This window comes from Amblyraja radiata, chromosome 35 (genome assembly GCF_010909765.2).
Source record: "Amblyraja radiata isolate CabotCenter1 chromosome 35, sAmbRad1.1.pri, whole genome shotgun sequence".
In the NCBI taxonomy this organism is placed as follows: domain Eukaryota; kingdom Metazoa; phylum Chordata; class Chondrichthyes; order Rajiformes; family Rajidae; genus Amblyraja; species Amblyraja radiata.
In genome coordinates, this window is record NC_045990.1 from 11,523,349 (window position 1) to 11,534,910 (window position 11,562).

The following is an 11,562-nucleotide window of genomic DNA, read 5'->3' on the forward strand; positions in this document are numbered from 1 at the left end:
TCCCTCTAAACCTGTTCTATCCACGTCCCTGTCTAACTGTTTCATATACGTTGGGATAGTCCCAGCCTCAACTACCTCCTCTGGCAGCTTGCTCCATACACCCACAACCCTTTGTGTGAAAAAGTTACCCCTCAGATTCCTATTAAATCTTTTCCCCCTCACTTTAAACCTATGTCCTCTGGTTCTCGATTCCCCTACTCTGGGCAAGAGATTCTGTGCGTCTACTCGATCTATTCCTCTCATAATTTTGTACACCATGAAAAGATCACCCCTCATCCTCCTGCGCTACAAGGAATAGAGTCCATCTCACACTCCACCGTCGACTCCATCTACACTTCACGCTGCCTCGGAAAAAGCAGTCAACATAATCAAAGTCTGACGAAGGATCCCGACCTGAAACATCACCCATCCTTTTTCTCCGGAGATGCTGCCTGACCCGCTGAGTAACTCCAGCTACTTGTGTCTATGTTCAATTTTAACCAGCATCTGCAGTTCCTTCCTATGGAGGGAAATGAGATGATGTTTCTGGTCGGGATCCTTCTTTAGACTGATGTTGTGGGGGGAGAAAGAGGGAAAGGAGAGGTGGGGGCGAGACAGAGCCTGGGGAGTGATAGGTGGATACAGGTGAGAAGGGGGGGGGGGGGTCGACTGGCAGATGGGTGGAAATAGTGACAAAGGCCAGAGGTGAAGAGGAGACAAGAGGGGGAGGGAGGAGGAGGGACTTCGTGTCTATCTTCAACACAATCAAAGGCTTGTCCCACCCCTGTCATTCCTCCTTCTCCCCGCTCCCGTCCGGCAGAAGATACAGAAGCTTGAAAGCCCGCATGGACCAGACTCAGGAACAGCTTCTTCCCCTCTGTTATCAGGCTTCTGAACGGCCCTTCCATAAGCTAGGGTACTGTCCCATTCACCTCTACCCCATTGCGGACATTGGACTCTGTCTATGGAACTGATGCGCTACAATGCTGAGAACTATATTCTGCACTCTGTATCTTCCCCTTTGCTCTACCTACTGTACTGGAGTTTGGCACTGATTGTATCTATGTGTGGTATATCTGACCTGTTTGGATAGCGTCCAAAACAAAAGCTTTTCACTGTAGCTCTGTACAACTGTAGTGGCAATAATAAACTTAAAGCATTGGTTTAAACCCATTGCACCATCCTGGTTTGCACATCAATAGAGTCAAGAATGTTTTATTGCCATATGTCCAAGACAGAACAATGACCTTCTTACTTGCAGCAGCACAATACAATATGTAAACACAGTACACTGGGCAGATACGGTAGTGATGTTTAAGAGACTTTTGGATAGGCGCATGGATAAGGCGTGAATGAAATTATGTGCAGGCCGATAAGAGTTGGTCTTGGCATCATTTGTTCCAGTACTGCTCAGTTCGAAGTTTTATGTTCTCTTCTCTGGCCACAGGGAGAACATGCAAACTCCACACAGACAGCACCTGAGCTCAGGATCGAACCCGTGTCTCTGGCGCTGTGAGGCAGCAGCTGTGCCGCCCCCTCCTGTCTTTTCCCTGGACATCAGTCTCCTATCTCTCTGTTACCAGCCTCATGAGGCCTCACCGCCGCCTATGCCGAGGCTCCCACTGCGGCCACCGAGGCTCCTGCTGCCACCACCGAGGCTCGTGTGTGTGGGATAGTGTTAGTGTGTGGGGATCGCTGGTCGGTGTGGACTCGGTGGGTCGAAGGGCCTGTTTCTGCGCTGCATCTCTGAAGTCTGAAGTCAGACAACATTGAAGTCCGGTAAATTTCGAATCAATTGATTGATTTCGTGCAAACTTCTTTGAAAATAATAATGCTTTTGTTCTGTCGTGCTTGTGAGGTGTAACATTTGTCGGGGTTCGAGTAAGAACAGCCCTGTTGTGGAGACCATTCTGCTCACATTAGATAGTTGTATCCTCAGCATGCTCCCAGTATCTGAACCAAAGCAGCTAAACGTACTGCACTGTGGGTGTGTACATCACTTTGTGATCAACATCATCCAGCTTAATCATAATCATATTCATAATCATACTTTATTCGCCAAGTATGTTTTGCAACATACGAGGAATTTGATTTGCCATACAGTCATACCAATAAAAAGCAACAGAACACACAAAATATATTTTAACATAAACATCCACCACAGTGACTCCTCCACATTCCTCACTGTGATGGACGGTGAAAAAAAGTTCAATCTCTTCCCTTCTTTGTTCTCTCGTGGTCGGGGGCCTGAACCTTCCATTGACGGGATGATCTTGACTCCTGCAGCCAGCGGTCGGGCCCTCTGCATCGGGGCGATCACGCTAACGCATCGGGGGGGATCTTGGCTCCCCTGCGCCGGGCGATCGGACCCCGGGTCAGGGCTAGTCGAACCTGCACTTCGTATTGATCTTATTCCGATTCAAAACCGCAAAGAGGTAAAATGATCAGATGCATTATCTTGCAGCGAGCTAATGCATTCAGACTCTTCTGTAGCAACTCCAAAGGTTCATTTGGTTTGAGTCCAGATAGTGCTTCAGATTACACACGTCAGCAAAACAGATCTCAGCATGGAACAAGATGCTGATTCAGCATGTTGAGCAGAGAATCTAGAACCTGGAACTTGCCCAAGCCCACAATGCACGGGTGCCGAAAATGATGCCAGGACCAACTGCTACGGTGGAGCAGTGGTAGAGTTGCTGCCCCACAGCACCGGAGACCCGGGTTCGATCCCCACTACGGGTACTGTCTGTACGGAGTTTGTACGTTCTCCCCGTGACCTGCGTGGGTTTTCTCCGAGATCTTCGGTTTCCAAAGCCGTGCAAGTATGTTGGTTGATTGGCCTGGCATGAATGTAAATTGTCCCTAGTGTGTGTGGGATAGTGTTATGCCCCTGTCCCACTTAGGAAACCTGAACGGAAACCTCTGGAGACTTTGCGCCCCACCCAAGGTTTCCGTGCGGTTCCCGGAGGTTGCAGGTGGTTGCCGGAGGTTGCAGGTAGTGGAAGCAGGTAGGGAGACTGACAAAAACCTCCGGGAACCTCCGGGAACCGCACGGAAACCTTGGGTGGGGCGCAAAGTCTCCAGAGGTTTCCGTTCAGGTTTCCTAAGTGGGACAGGGGCATTAGTGTGCGGGGATTGCTGGTTGGCGCAGACTCAGTGGGCCGAAGGGCCTGTTTCCACGCTGTACCTCTAAACTAAACTAAACTAACCAACTCTTATCTGCCTTCACATAACTCCATTCCCTGCATATCCATGTGCCTATCCAAAAGTCTCTGAAATACCACTATTGTATCTCCCTCCCACACCACCCCTGGCAGCGCGTTCCAGGCACCCCCTACCCTCTGTGTAAAAACTTGCCCCGCACATCTTTAGAATTTGCCCCACTCACCTTAAAGCTATACACTCTTAGTCTTTGATATTTCCACCCTGGGAAACAGGTTCGGATTGTCTGTCAGGGTGGCGCAGCGGTAGAGTTGCTGCCTCACAGCGCCAGGGACCTGGGTTCCATCCTGACCTCAGGTGCTGCCTGTTTGGAGTTTGCACATTCTCCCCGTGACCGTGTGGGTTTTCTCTGGGTGCTCTGGTTTCCTCCCTCTGCAAATTGCCCCTGGTAAATAGGAATAGACAATAGGTGCAGGAGTAGGCCATTCAGCCTTCGAGACAGCACCGCCATTCAATGTGATCACGGCTGATCATCCACAATTGGTACCCCGTTCCTGCCTTCTCCTCATATCCCCTGACTCCGCTATCTATAAGAACCCTATCTAGCTCTCTCTTGAAAGCATCCAGAGAACCAGCCTCCACCGCCCTCTGAAGCAGAGAATTCCACAGACTCACAACTCTCTATGTGAAAAAGTGTTTCCTCATCTCCGTTCTAAATGGCTTATTCTTTTATGCCCCTGTCCCACTTAGGAAACCTGAACGGAAACCTCTGGAGACTTTGTGCCCCACCCAAGGTTTCCGTGCGGTTCCCGGAGGTTATTGTCAGTCTCCCTACCTGCTTCCACTACCTGCAACCTCCGGCAACTACCTACAACCTCCGGGAACCGCACGGAAACCTTGGGTGGGGCGCAAAGTCTCCAGAGGTTTCCGTTCAGGTTTCCTAAGTGGGACAGGGGCTTTATTCCCCTTATTCTTCAACTGTGGTCCCAGGTTCTGGACTCCCCCAACATGGGGAACATGGATGAGAAAGTGGGATAACATAGAACATAGTGTGAGCGGATGATCGATGGTCGGCGTGGACTCGATGGGCCGAAGGGCCTGTTTGCACGCTGCATCTCTACACTAAGCAAAACAGAGAGATTCAGGAAGGGAATTGAAGGACATGTCTCAGACAGCTGCAGCCATGTGCCTGGGGCTGTGTTTAAGAGACAATAGCCAGAGAACAAAGGGTGAAAGGGCTAAAGGTTCCAGGCAGTAGGAACGGCAATGGTTTGTCGGGAGTTGATGAGAAATTTGACTTCTCTTGTTTACTGTCTGTGACTTCCCCAGAACAGAACTTTGTACTTTACAAAGTTCCCCACTGGGTAATTCAGCAGGACTGTGGTCAGGTCATTCGCCCACATTCTCTTTTCTAGGGCGGCATGGTGGCGCAGCGGTAGAGTTGCTGCCTCACAGGGCCAGAGAGAGACCCGGGTTCGATCCTGACCTCGGGTGCTGTCTGTGCGGAGTTTGCACGTTCCCCCTGTGACCGCGTGGGTTTTCTCTGGGTGATTGCTGGTCGGCGCGGACGCGGTGGGCTGAAGGGCCTGTTTCCGTGCTGGGTCTCTAAACTAGACTGTGCCAAGTGTATCGCACTCACAGCATGGATGCTGTTACTGAAACCCTGGCGATCAAAGAGCTAGCGGGGAGGAAGTGTCCGCTGGTGACAGTTGGCACGCACTAACACTGCTTTGTGCTTCTGCATGAGAAAGCAATGTGCTTGGAGATTTTGCAAGTCACAGGCAGCTGCAGGCCCCTCATATCCTGGGAGTCTCCCCGGCAACTAAATCCTGTGACTGCCTTCAAGTGTCAGCTCAAAAAACATGTTCACCAACCTATAATAAACTCAAGTTCATAAAGTTTCATTCTCAGCACGGTGGCGCAGCGGTAGAGTTGCTGCCTCACAGCGCCAGAGACATAGAAACATAGAAAATGGGTACAGGAGTAGGCCATTCGGCCCTTTGAGCCTGCACCGCCATTCAATATGATCATGGCTGATCATCCAACTCAGTATCCTGTACCTGCCTTCTCTCCATACCCCCTGATCCCTTTAGCCACAAGTGCCACATCTAACTCCCTCTTAAATATAGCCAATGAACTGGCCTCAACTACCTTCTGTGGCAGAGAGTTCCAGAGATTCACCACTCTCTGTGTGAAAAATGTTTTTCTCATCTCGGTCCTAAAGGATTTCCCCTTTATCCTTAAACTGTGACCCCTTGTCCTGGACTTCCCCAACATCTGGAACAATCTTCCTGCATCTAGCCTGTCCAACCCCTTAAGAATTTTGTAAGTTTCTAAAAGATCCCCCATCAATCTCCTAAATTCTAGCGAGTACAAGCCGAGTCTATCCAGTCTTTCTTCATATGAAAGTACTGGCATCCCAGGAATCAGTCTGATGAACCTTCTCTGTACTCCCTCTATGGTAAGACCTGTGTTTGATCCTGACTGCTGGTGCTGTCTGTACGGAGTTTGCACGTTCTCCCCATCCATGACCAAATGGGTTTCCTCCGGGTGCTCCGGTTTCCTCCCACATCCCAAAGACGTGCGGGTTTCTAGGATGACACTAAATGCTGGAGTAACTCAGCGGGACCGGCAGCATATCTGGAGAGAAGGAATGTGTGATGTTTCGGGTCGACCCTTCTTCTCTCCCGTACACATGGTTGCACTGAGGCAGGACCGTTGAGCCTCAGATCCGTTCTCCCGCAGTCCCGTGGTCTGGGTGATCTCCGGCCTGCTTCTAATGAGGGAGTGATATCACCGCGGGACATTCTCGTTTGCCCACATCAAGCCAGCTTTGTAAAACATCTGCCTGCCACATGGTGAAACTCACGACACAGTCAATAGACAATAGACAATAGGTGCAGGAGTAGGCCATTCGGCCCAGCAACGCCACTCCACACCCCCACACGCCTCTCTCACAGTTACCACCCTTCCCAAACACGGTGGCGCAGCGGTAGTGTTGCTGAATCACAGCGCCCGAGACACGGGTTCCATCCTGACAGTGAGTACTTGTCTGTGTGGAGCTTGCACGTTCTCCCTGTGACCTCGTGGGTTTTCTCCGGGTGCTCCGGTTTCCTCCCTACACTCCAAAGACGTGCGGGTTTGTAGGTTAATTGGCTTCTGTAAATTATCCCCTAATGTATAGGGTAGTGCTCATGTACGGGGGGATCGCTGGTCGGCGCGGACTCCGTGGGCTTTGGGTCCTGTTTCCACGCTGCATCTCTAAACTAAACTAATCTAAACCCATTGCGGGACACGTCACATTTCACAGGGATGGGTCACGGGTCCATCAGTATTTCACAGAGAGGTGAGACCACATCAAAATTCCCCCTCCGATACAGGAGCTAGATCGCCCCGACGCAGAGGGCCAGACCGCCGGCTACGGGAGTCAAGATCATCCCGTCAACGGAAGGTTCGAGGCCCCCGACCGCTGGAGAACAAAGAAGGGAAGAGATTGAACTTTGTTTCGCCATCCATCACAGTGAGGAATGTGGAGGAGTCACTGTGGTGGATGTTTATGTTAAAATGTATCTTGTGTGTTCTGCTGCTTATTATTGGTATGAGTGACTAGGCAAATGAAATTCCTCGTATGTTGCAAAAGATACTTGGCTAATAAACTATGATTGTGATTGTATTATTGTATCATGTCAAAGAGTGAGGGGTGTATCAGTGTTACAATAAGCCTTGCTATATATTAGAGGAAATAGAGGGCTATTTTAGAGTGTGGCTTTGCGGAAGATGTGATGTATGTGACCGTGTTACATTTGAGATTTTGATGGAGTCCAGAACCAGGGGCCACAGTTTAAGAATAAGGAGTAAGCCATTTAGAACGGAGACGAGGGAACACTTTTTCTCACAGAGAGTGGTGAGTCTGTGGAATTCTCTGCCTCAGAGGGCTGTGGAGGCAGGTTCTCTGGATGCTTTCAAGAGAGAGCTAGACAGGGCTCTTAAAAATAGCGGAGTCAGGGGATATGGGGAGAAGGCAGGAACGGGGTACTGATTGGGGATGATCACATTGAATGGCGGTGCTGGCTTGAAGGGCCGAATGGCCTACTCCTGCACCTATTGTCTATTGTCTATTGAGATATGATGAATGTGAAAGTCTTATTCCGTCAAAGTGAGATATGACAGTGTTAGGAAGTGTGAGTGATAAGTGTGGTTAGATCAGGGAGTTTATTTGAGGGAAGTGGGATCCATCAGTGCCCGTGTGAGAGACGTGGTGTATATCAGAAGGTTACCATGAGGGTTGTGAAGAGCCAGTGTCAAGGGAGTATCACAATGAGCAAGAGTCCAGAATGTTTTATTGTCATTTGTCCCAGACAGAACAATGACATTCTTACTTGCAGCAGCACAGTAGAATATGGAAACATATTCTATACTGTAAACAATATAATAAATAAGAAACAAAAGTTCAGTATATACACACATACTCACATTTTAGTTTAGTTCAGTTTACAGATACAGCACAGAACCAGGCCCACCGAGTCTGCACCGACCAGTGATCACCCCGTACACAAGCACTATCCTACACACTAGGAACAATGTACAAATTTTACCTGCCGATTAACCTACAAACCCCCCGCACGTCTTTGGAGTGTGGGAAGAAACCCACGCAGGTCACGGGGAGAACGTGCAAACTCCATCCAGCCAGCACACACAATCAGGGTGGAACCCGGGTCTCATGCGCCGTGGGTCAGCAACTCTACCGCGGCGCCACCATGCCACGCCACGCCACGAGTTCCTGGAAATATTCCAGCGTCAATGATACAGGAACATCCACTCAAACACAAAGTTAGAAATAGCCATTGAATCATTTCCTGTATTTGAATGCAGTCAAAACAATTCAAGCAACCGCCTTAATAGGGGCAGCACGGTGGCGCAGCGGTAGAGTTGCTGCCTCACAGCGCCAGTTACCCAGGTTCGATCCTGGCTACGGGTGCTGTCTGTACGGGGTTTGCACGCTCTCCCTGTGACCTGTGTGAGCTTTCTCCGAGATCTTTGGTTTCCTCCCACACTCCAAAGACGTACAGGTTTGTGGGTTAATTAGCTTGGTATAAATGTAAATTGTCCCTAGTGTGTGTAGGATAGCGTTAGTGTGCGGGGATCGCTGGACCGAAGGCCCTATTTCCGCGCTGCATCTCTAAACTAAACTAAACTTATACAAGGAGCCCAAGACTGGTGCACAGACAGCCACCCCACGGTCCTTGACAGATCTAGGTCAGGATCCAGTGGCATGGAGTCCAAGACGACCGGAGATCCTTTACTGCTGCAGCCTTCATCCGCCTTCCCAGCCGTTGTGACGCTCCACTAAGGTCAGCCATCGTCCTCCGCCTGTTCCACCTTTGAGGTCTTGGTTGGATTGCTCTTTGTCAGAGATCTCCCCCTCGACCTTACCACCATGGGTGGCCCTACCAGGAGCGTAGCTCCAGACGGCATCGCTCTCAGGATCTCAGGTCCACACAAGCTTCTCCACCACCACAAGGTGACAATCCTCGGAGAAGCCCATGAACATATGAACGTGAAAATCGGTCAAATATTTGCAGAAGAGCTTTAATATTATCTCTGTGACCTTCAGCAGAATGGATGAATTTCGCCGTTATCTCCTTATCAGCCAACATGAAGCATTTTTTCTGTCTGCGAGAATTGCTCCTTACTCATTTCAGCTTTGTGTTTATAATGTCTGCTCCTGTCTGGTCCCCGTCCATAGAATCATCCATCAGCTGCCCACTGAGGCGATAGCCATCTCCGCTCTTCCGATTACGCAAGGATGTCCAGATGATTTAAATCAACAGAATCTAATCAGACGTTTCCAGATGACTCTGCGATTGTGGGCTGCATCAGTGAGGGGAGGGGAAGCTGAACACAGAGGTGAAGTCCACGACTTTGTTCCATGGAAATAAAGGCAAAATGTTGGAGTAACTCAGTGGGACAGGCAGCATCTCTGGGGAGAAGGAATGGGTGACGTTTCGGATCGAGAACCTTCTTCGTCAGAGATGTTGCCTGTCCCGCTGAGTTACTCCAGCTTTTTGTGTTTATCTTCGGTTTCTTCCAAGTTCCTTCCAGCACACTTTGTGGGCTGAATCACCTGCAGCTCAACTGCGACAAGACCAAGTAGTTGGTGGTGGACTTTAGGATGAGAGGGACACCCCTGTCCCCTGTCTCCATCAATGGTGTGCATGTGCAGTTTACCAAGTGTACCTGGACAGTAAACTGGACTAACACTGAGGCCCTGTACAAGCAGGGACAGAGCCAGCTGTACTTTTTGGGAAGGCTCCGCTCCTTCAACATCTGCAGTAAGATGCTGCAGATGTTCTACCACTTGGTGGAAGCCAGTGCCATCTTCTCTGCTGCTGTGTTCAGGGGCAGCAGGGCGAAGGCCGAGGACGGCAACAGGATCAACAAACTCATCAGGAAGGCCGGCTCTGTCCTGGGGGCGGAGTTGGAGTTGGAGTTGGAGTTGGAGTTGGAGTTGGAGTTGGAGTTGGATTCACGGGAGGTTGGTCTTGGAGGGGACGATGCTCCTCAAACTGCGGAGCATCCTGGACAATACAGCTCACCCCCTCCATGACACACTGGTCAACCTGAGGAGCACCTTCAGCAACAGACTGGTTCCACCAAGATGCAGCACAGAACGCCACAGGAGATCCTTCTTCACTGTGGCTATCAAAGTGTACAACTCCTCCCCCTTCTGTCGTGGGGTAGACTGACTCCCCTCTTCCCCCCCTCCCCCATCCCCCACCACTCCCCTCCCCAATCTTTGCACATCCCCAATCCTTTCCACTCATCACTTTAATACATGTTTCCTGTATCTTGTCGTGTTTTATGACTGTTGGCAGATCAACTTCCCTCCTGGACTATATAAAATTCTATCGGCTCGTACCGTACCTCTTCGCAATTATCGACACAGACAGGGGCTCAGATGCTAAATTTCTGGATACAAACCATGCTAGATTACTATTACGACACAACGTACTTCGTAAGATCATAAGTGCTAGGAGTAGAATTAGGCCCTTCATCCCATCGAGTCTACTCCGTCATTCAATCATGGCTGATCTATCTCTCCCTCCGAACCCCATTCTCCTGCCTTCTCCCTATAACCCCTGACACCCGTACTAATCAAGAATCTATCTATCTCTGGCATAAAAATATCCAGCACTTTGTGTCTAAAATTGGCGTGTTCGCTCCTCTTTTCACAGATGCTGCCTGACCTGCTGAGTGTTTCTGCTATTTCCTGTTGTTATCTCAGATTTTCAGCATCTGCAGTTTTTATTAATTTCTGTTTTTGCTTTGTTCTACGTGTGATCCTTGCGGTCCCTGCTAGTGTGTAACAGGATGGGACAGCCTTATTCCTTTAGCACTTTCCCAAATTACTTCTTATTTAGTCTCAAGTTAAATATGTTTAGACTGGGAAGCCTCATTAAATGATTTTTGAGGACTTATGTAAATACAAGGCACTGATAATATTGTGCTGTGGGTTAATATGGATGTACTGGCCAATTTAGAGTCCTAACAAAGGGAATAAGGCCAATTGCAGTTGTAGTTTAGCTTAGAGATACAGCACGGGAACAGGCCCTTCGGCCCACCGTTTCCATGCCGATCAGCGATGACCCGTTCACACAAGTTCTATATTATCCCACTTTCTCATCCACTCTCTACACACGAGGTATGAATTACAGAAACCAATTAACCTACAAACCCACACGACCTGGATAGAGTGGATGTCAAGAAGCCAAGTCATATTTATTTATATAGCACATTTAAAAAACAACTCTCGTTGGCCAAAGTGCTTTACATTTGTTATAAGAATAGTCTAAACAAACAAACTACATACATATATACATACATATAGCCCTCGCTCAGAGGACATCAAGAAAGGCTTGAGAGTAAAGATGAGTTTTAAGTCTTTAAAGTAGTCGATGGAGGGGGCAGTTCTGATGGGATGGGGGGTGCTGTTCCACAGTCTAGGAGCTGCAACCGCAAAGGCCCGGTCGCCCCTGAGCTTATGCCTAGACCGTGGGATATTCAGCAGCCCCAAGTCGGCCGATCTGAGGGACCTGGAGGTGGAGTGGTGGGTGAGAAGACTTTTAATGTAGGAGGGGGCAAGCCCATTGAGGGCTTTGTAGACATAGAGGAGGATCTTGAAATGTATACGGAACCGCACAGGGAGCCGGTGGAGAGAGGCCAGGATCGGGGTGATGTGGTCCCTTTTTCGGGTGCCCGTCAGGAGTCTCGCTGCGGCGTTTTGGACCAGTTGCAGGCGGGACAGGGAAGATTGGCTGATGCCAGTGTAAAGGGAGTGGAGAGGATGTTTCCACTAGTGGAGGGAGACAAGCACCAGAGATCATAGCCTAAGAATTAAAGAATGTTCCTTCAGAAAGGAGA